Source organism: Oncorhynchus kisutch, linkage group LG5, assembly GCF_002021735.2.
Source record: "Oncorhynchus kisutch isolate 150728-3 linkage group LG5, Okis_V2, whole genome shotgun sequence".
Classification (NCBI taxonomy): Eukaryota; Metazoa; Chordata; class Actinopteri; order Salmoniformes; family Salmonidae; genus Oncorhynchus; species Oncorhynchus kisutch.
Window position 1 is genome coordinate 22,895,524 of NC_034178.2, and position 7,333 is coordinate 22,902,856.

At 39.1% G+C, this 7,333-nt stretch overlaps 1 protein-coding gene across 1 annotated transcript in view; it reads right to left on the reverse strand.

Annotated features, from left to right (window-relative positions):
• The window catches only part of st3gal8 (ST3 beta-galactoside alpha-2,3-sialyltransferase 8), a 42,788-nt gene extending 38,461 nt beyond the window's left edge, over nucleotides 1-4,327 (reverse strand). The window contains exon 1 of the mRNA XM_020482797.2: nucleotides 4,232-4,327. The gene's annotated coding sequence lies outside the window, so the exon portion shown is untranslated. The remainder of the gene's footprint in view (nucleotides 1-4,231) is intronic.
• Nucleotides 4,328-7,333: the final 3,006 nt, after the last annotated feature.

The following is a 7,333-nucleotide window of genomic DNA, read 5'->3' on the forward strand; positions in this document are numbered from 1 at the left end:
TTGCGCACGCTTTTGTTGCTAAACAACCAACCCGTGTGTGGAGAATGGTGTTATTTCTATCAACAACAAAATATCCAAAGTACATATTGTTCCACTTGGAACCGATAGGTTGTGCGGCCTTATTCATAATTTCATCACAAGAAAAGGTGTTGGAATTATGAGGGAATTTTGTCAAGGTCAGAATACGGCTTATCTGTAGACACACCTCCGCCTTAATTTGTTTGATCTTCACCCCAAACGAATAGCGGGTGAAGAGAATGCTATTCTCATGCTTAAATTCAAGGTCAGAATATGCATAGAAAGTATTCACACCCCTTGACTTTTTCCCAATTTTGTTTTGTTGTAGCCTGAATTTAAAATGGATTAAATGTTGATTAAAAAAATCACTGGCCTACACACAATACCCCATAATGTCAAAGTGGAATTATATTTTTCGAAATGTTTACAAATTAATTAAAACTGAAAAACGGAAATATCTTGAGTCAATAACTATTTAACTCCTTTGTCATGGCAAGAGTAAATAATAACATGTTTTGCTAAACAAGTCACATAAGTTGCATGGACGCCCTCTGTGTGCAATAATAGTGATTATCATGATTTTTTTCAATGGCTGTCTCATCTCTGTACCATACACATACAATTATTTGTAAAGTCCCTCAGTCGAGCAGTGAATTTCAAACACAGATTCATCCACAAATCAATATCAATATCAATATCAGAAATCAATACACCCAGTCAATACAAAGATACAGGCATCCTTCCTAACTCAGTTGCCGGAGAGGAAGGAAACCGCTCAGGGATTTCACCATGAGGCCAAATGGTGACTTTTTTAAAAACCATTTGCAACAAGGCACTAAAATAATACTGCAAAACATGTGTCAAAGGAATTAACTTTTTATCCTGAATACAAAGTGTTATGTTTGGGGAAAATCCAATAAAGACATTACTGAGTACCACTCTCCAGCTTTTCAAGCATAGTGGTGGCTGCATCATGTTATGGGTATGCTTGTAATCGTTAAGCTTTTCAGGATAGAAAAATAAATGGAATGGAGCTAAGCACAGGCAAAATCCTAGAGGAAAACCTGGTTCAGTCTGCTTTTCAACTGTGAATGTTCCTGAGTGGCCGAGTTACAGTTTTGACTTTAATCTACTTGATAATCTATGTCAAGACCTGAAAATTATTGTCTAGCAATGATCAACAACATTTTTGACAGAGCCTGAAGAATTTTGAAAAGAATAAGTGGCAAATGTTACACAATCAAGGTGTGGAAAGCACTTAGTCTTACCCAGAAAGACTCACAGCTGTAATCACTGTCAATGGTGCTTCTACAAAGTATTGACACAGGGTTGTGAATACTTATGTAAATGTATTATTTCTGTATTTAATGTTCAATACATTGGCATGGTTTCATTGTCATTATAGGGTATTGTGTGTAGAAGGTGAGAATTCTTTTACATTTAATCCATTTTGAATTCATGCTGTAACACAACAACATGTGGAATAAGTCAAGGCGTATGAATACTTTCTGAACACTGTATCCCAGTTTGCTTTCAGAATTTAGAACCATGGAAAGTGAGGTCATTTCCTGCCGTATTCAGTTGTCAGTCCAAGTGCAATACTTTCTTGGCAGGCCTTCTCCATATGTTTTGAGGTCACACAGTCATACTGTAGGATGGGCCCATCGGGTTACTGGAAATACTGATCTATAAATCAGCAGGCAAAGGACCTCAAAACCTAATGGTGCTTATCTCCTTGCTTGGCTTCCTTCCTGTGTCTGGTTTGTGTAGTGCCCAGATAACAATCCATTAAATGTAGAGGTACTGTTCTAAGTGCAAGGGTTACACAAAATGAATTAGCTTGACGTTAATTTGAAAGATAAATTGACTGCATAGAGAAGTACACCAGGCCTTGTCTGACCAATACATCTTCTCTGTAATGAAGTACCATGCCATACAGTTTGGGGCACATAGGGTTTTGTATGACATTTTTGTGACAACATATACTGTTTTCTGTGTTGAACTTCGGATTTGCAAACAGCTGTTACACACTGTTGAACAGGATGTGTTCTATCTCATGAACTGTGCTGTCTCACAGCTTTATGATTAGAAAGAAACAAATAAAGAACCATTTTAAGATTAGATGGGACTCTTTGAAAACGTTAAAATTACAGTTGAAGTCGGAAGTTTACACACACCTTAGCCAAATACATTTAAACTCAGTTTTTCACAATTCCTGACATTTAATCCGAGTAAAGATCCCCTGTTTTAGGTCAGTTAGGATTGCCACTTTATTTTAAGAATGTGACATGTCAGAATAATAGTAGAGAGAATTATTTATTTCAGCTTTAATTTCTTTCATCACATTCCCAGTGGGTCAGAAGTTTACATACACTCAATAGGTATTTGGTAGCATTGCCTTTAAATTGTTTCACTTGGGTCAAACGTTTCGGGTAGCCTTCCACAAGCTTCCCACGATAAGTTGGGTGAATTTTGGCCCATTCCTCATGAAAGAGCTGGTGTAACCGAGTCAGGTTTGTAGGCCTCCTTACTCGCACACGCTTTTTCAGTTCTGCCCACACATTTTCTCCAGGATTGAGGTCAGGGCTTGGTGATGGCCACTCCAATACCTTGACTTTGTTGTCCTTAAGCCATTTTGTCACAACTTTAGAAGTATGCTTGCGGTCATTGTCCATTTGGAAGACCCATTTGTGACCAAGCTTTAACTTCCTGATGTCTTGAGATGTTGCTTCAATATATTCACATACTTTTCCTGCCTATTTTGTGAAGTGCACCAGTCCCTCCTGCAGCAATGCACCCACACAACATGATGCTGCCACCCCCGTGCTTCACGGTTGGGTTGGTGTTCTTCGGCTTGCAAGCCTCCCCCTTTTTCCTCCTAACATAAGATGGTCATTATGGCCAAACAGTTCTATTTTTGTTTCATCAGACCAGAGGACATTTCTCCAAAAAGTACGATCTTTGTCCCCATGTGCAGTTGCAAACCGTAGTCTGGCTTTTTTATGGCAGTTTTGGAGCAGTGGCTTCTTCCTTGCTGAGAGGCCTTTCAGGTTATGTCGATATAGGACTTGTTTTACTGTGGATATAGAGAATTTTGTACCGGTTTCCTCCAGCATCTTCACAAGGTCCTTTGCTGTTGTTCTGGGATTGATTTGCACTTTTCGCACCAAAGTACGTTCATCTCTAGGAGACAGAACACGTCTCCTTCCTGAGCGGTATGACGGCTGCGTGGTCCCATGGTGTTTATAATTGCATACTATTGTTTGTACAGATTAACGTGGTTTATTTTCCCATGATGTCAAGCAAAGAGGAACCGAGTTTGAAGGTAGACCTTGAAATACATCCACAGGTACACCTCCAATTGACTCAGATTATGTCAATTAGCCGATCAGAAGCTTCTAAAGCCATGACATCATTTTCTGGAGTTTTCCAAGCAGTTTAAAGGCACAGTCAACTTCGTGTATGTAAACTTCTGACCCACTGGAATTGTGATACAGTGAATTGTAAGTGAAATAATCTGTCTGTAAACAATTGTTGGAAAAATTACTTGTGTCATGGACAAAGTAGATGTTCTAACCGACTTGCCAAAACTATAGTTTGTAATCAAGACATTTGTGGAATGGTTGAAAAACGAGTTTTAATGACTCCAACCTAAGTGTATGTAAACTTCCAACTTCAACTGTAGATAAATTACTACCTAGGGATAACACTGTTGTGTGGCATCCACACTTGGCACCTGTTTTGATTGACAATGATATTGTGAACGAATATGATGATAACCATTGTCCATTTTCTGTGTTGAGTAACTTAGCCACACAATCCAAATAAGTCCTAATAATATTCATCATATTACAATCAAAATGCCAGCTTCACCATAATAGAAATGGAAACTGTTGAGAACGCACCATCTAATAGAGATTTTGTCTTTGCAACCTTGGCAAGAAATAGCAGCTGGACCAAAACCTCTGTGTACTTCTATCATGAAACTTTGGGTGGTTTGGCTGCTATTCCCAAGAAGAAAGCAACACACAGGAAATTACTCATGTTCAAAATTCACAGACATGTTTTTTAGTCAGTTTGTCTGAGTGAGAGAGAGAGAATATGAAAGTATGACTAATTCTAATCAACTTGAATATATGTATAGAATGTCAAAAGAAAGAAAAATAACTGCTCTTTTAGTTTGAGAATGAGAGAAAAAGAGAGGCATGGTTACCTTGTTTGATGCCTGATAATGGGAGTCCTGTCTGTAGCTCCAGTCTGGATGTATGTCCCATTCCTTGCGCTGTGGGGGAGTGTAATCTGCACAAAATGGTTTAGATTATGACGTGAGGGGGCATGTCAGTATGTGAGAGGCTCTTTTTTCTATACAAAGAGGTGGAGCAGAGCATGTTTTGTCCACTTCAGTTCACTTTCAAAAGACTAATGCACTTCCCAGTCCCAAGCTTCATTCATACCTGGTTTTAACATGTGTCCTGTGTCCTGCTCCTGTCCACATTCTAATTGTTCCCACATTTTCAGACATGCGTCTACTCATGGTATTAAAATGTATCTCTTATTCGTCCATTGTGTCCCCATTGTGACCAGATTTCCTGGTCCTTCCCTGTACGCAAATCATTTGACAGCTATCCTTTCAAAATAATATTTATTTTGACACATATTGATGCCATAAATGAATGGTGCCACCTGTCAATGATTTTAGAGGGCGGAGTTATGAATTAAATGGTTTTGCTGTCCAGATCCGTCTACACTTGTAAGATATCCAGACAATGTGTGCCTGACTACATCCAGAGGTGGGCAGGAGGAACCGATCACAATCAGATCACAATTTGTCTTTTGGTTGTCTACACCTGTCTAAAAATGTGGGCACAATCATTTTAGAACCAGGTATAATGGGGCTCCAGTCATAGTCATTTGGTTCTTACATTTTGTCAATGTCATCAACCTGATCACTGAATGCATTGCTTCGATAGTCATTAGCAATGTCTCTGAACTCATATTTAGGAAAGACTGACACTAAACAAATATGGAGACTGCAGAGAAAGTTGATTATTTTTAATAAGTGGTGATGAAAACAAAATGTTGCTCTTAAAATGGGATAAGTATGAATTTATTCATGTATAATTATTTATTCATGAAGAAGTTATTAACGATTACTTTTCATCAGGAATCGTTTGTCTGTTCTAATAGGTTTAGAATTGTGCAACGAGGTAAATGATCTACAGCAATGGCTGTGTTTTTGTGAAAGATACCAGCTGTGAAGGCTGTATGATAAGCTGGGTGAAGAGGAGGTGGGGGTGGGGTACACAGAGCCAGTATGTGCCTGGACACCTTAGGAACTGACAAACAGGAGGAATGGGGGAACAAAGTCTTACTGTTGCCAAAGTGTTTCAATTCAAATTCCTTGAGGGAACATTCTGTGTGGTGCCTAATTGGTATATACAAGACACATAACAACATAAAACATATGAGGTTCAAACTTAACTGCCCACGGTGTCAAGGTGTTTTGGTGCAGAGATGGAGCGGTTTCAGGATTTGCCATCAGCCAGTGAAAGATGATAAGATGGAAGTGGTTATGGGTAAGATTTGTTGTTCTTTTGTGTGGTGAGACGACAACATGTACAGCCATGTCTGTGTCTCAGTCACGTCACATTACTCTAATACTGCTCTTTCTCTCCCTCCAGATCCATGGAGTCTTGACATGCTCTCTCCACTCTGGCACATTTAGGTTTGGCATTGAACATAAGAAAAACTGATTTGATCAATACTTAGGCTAATCATCTTTCAGTCAGATTTCTTGGCCAGAATGCAAAGACCCATAGCCAATCCAGAGACATGTCATGGTAAATGAGTTCTCGTGTGTGTGTGTGTGTGTGTGTGTGTGTGTGTGTGTGTGTGTGTGTGTGTGTGTGTGTGTGTGTGTGTGTGTGTGTGTGTGTGTGTGTGTGTGTGTGTGTGTGTGTGTGTGTGTGTGTGTGTGTGTGTGTGTGTCTAGTTTGTGAAACTTCTGGTACGGCCAAACAAAGAGCTTTCACATAGGAGTTGTAAAATGAACCATATATCAGTTCCAGTAAACAAACATCGACATGTTTCGACAAATCTTGGCATCCAGTTGCATAACCAGAGGGAATTGGGATGATGCGTTATATCTGGTATTGTGTCGTTAAATTAATGAAAATAAGGATTGGGATGAATTCCTCATCAGTCATCCCATAGAGCACACAGGAAACATTGGTATGTTCCTCAAGGAATAACAACAGAGATATACAACGAGGGTGATGAATGATTCAAAACACATTGGAATGAGTTCGTAAAACTGAATTGTCATGCTGATTTACTGCTTGTATGTTTATTTTCTTCCAAGAAAAATGGTAAATTCTACTTAAAACCCATAAGCTACAATTATGTGAAGCAAAATGTACATGGTTGTGAATCATTGTATACTTCCTCTAATTATTTCACAGAAAAGCATAAGGCAAACGTGAGCGTGTGATGATGTTGAGTTGACATCATCAACTTTAATTCACTCTGAACTTTGTCTTCCTTCCTATTCAGTGTACAGTCAGTCGCCCATTGTTTACATGTCTTCAGATCGACCATGACTGTAATTGTTCCCTTCCATTTTGGAAGGGCTAATGTAACCCAGACAACTGTAAAATGCCACCCAGAGGAGGTGGAACGAGTGAGGAGGGGTCAATGAGAACTCTGCTTCAACGAGCACTGCTCTGTGGTATTTTTGTCATGTGTGGGAGTGAAGGTACCCGAGCCAAGAAAGCTCGAAAGATAGACATTACAACTGATATAACTATTTTTCCAAATGGGAATTACTCTGTTGATAGGTGTAGAATCATTTCAGTTTCCTCATCAAAAACTAATTGATCTTTGCAACTTTACAAACTGTGATAGAGGGTGACACAATCATTAATTGGACCAGGGAGAACTTAAGATTCTCAACATGGGAGAGGGTAAGAAAACATGCATGATTGATTGTCCTGAGGGAGTTTGATTTCACAACTGCAGAGACATGACAGATCTCCCTGTGCTCCTCTGCTCCTCCATAATTTATGTGCCAAAGGGATATCTCCTTCAGTGCAAATGTAAAGAGGTTATTTGATAAACTTTCCTAAATCAAACACAAAAAAATAAAAAGAGAGAATGTCCAAGATGGTGCCGACAGAGATGGTCGCCTCGCTTCAGGTCCTGAGGAAACTATGCAGTTATTGTTTTGTTTTTATGTATTATTTCTTACATTGTTAGCCCAGAAAACATCAAGCGTTATTACATACAGCCGGGAAGAACTATTGGATAAAAAAGCGAT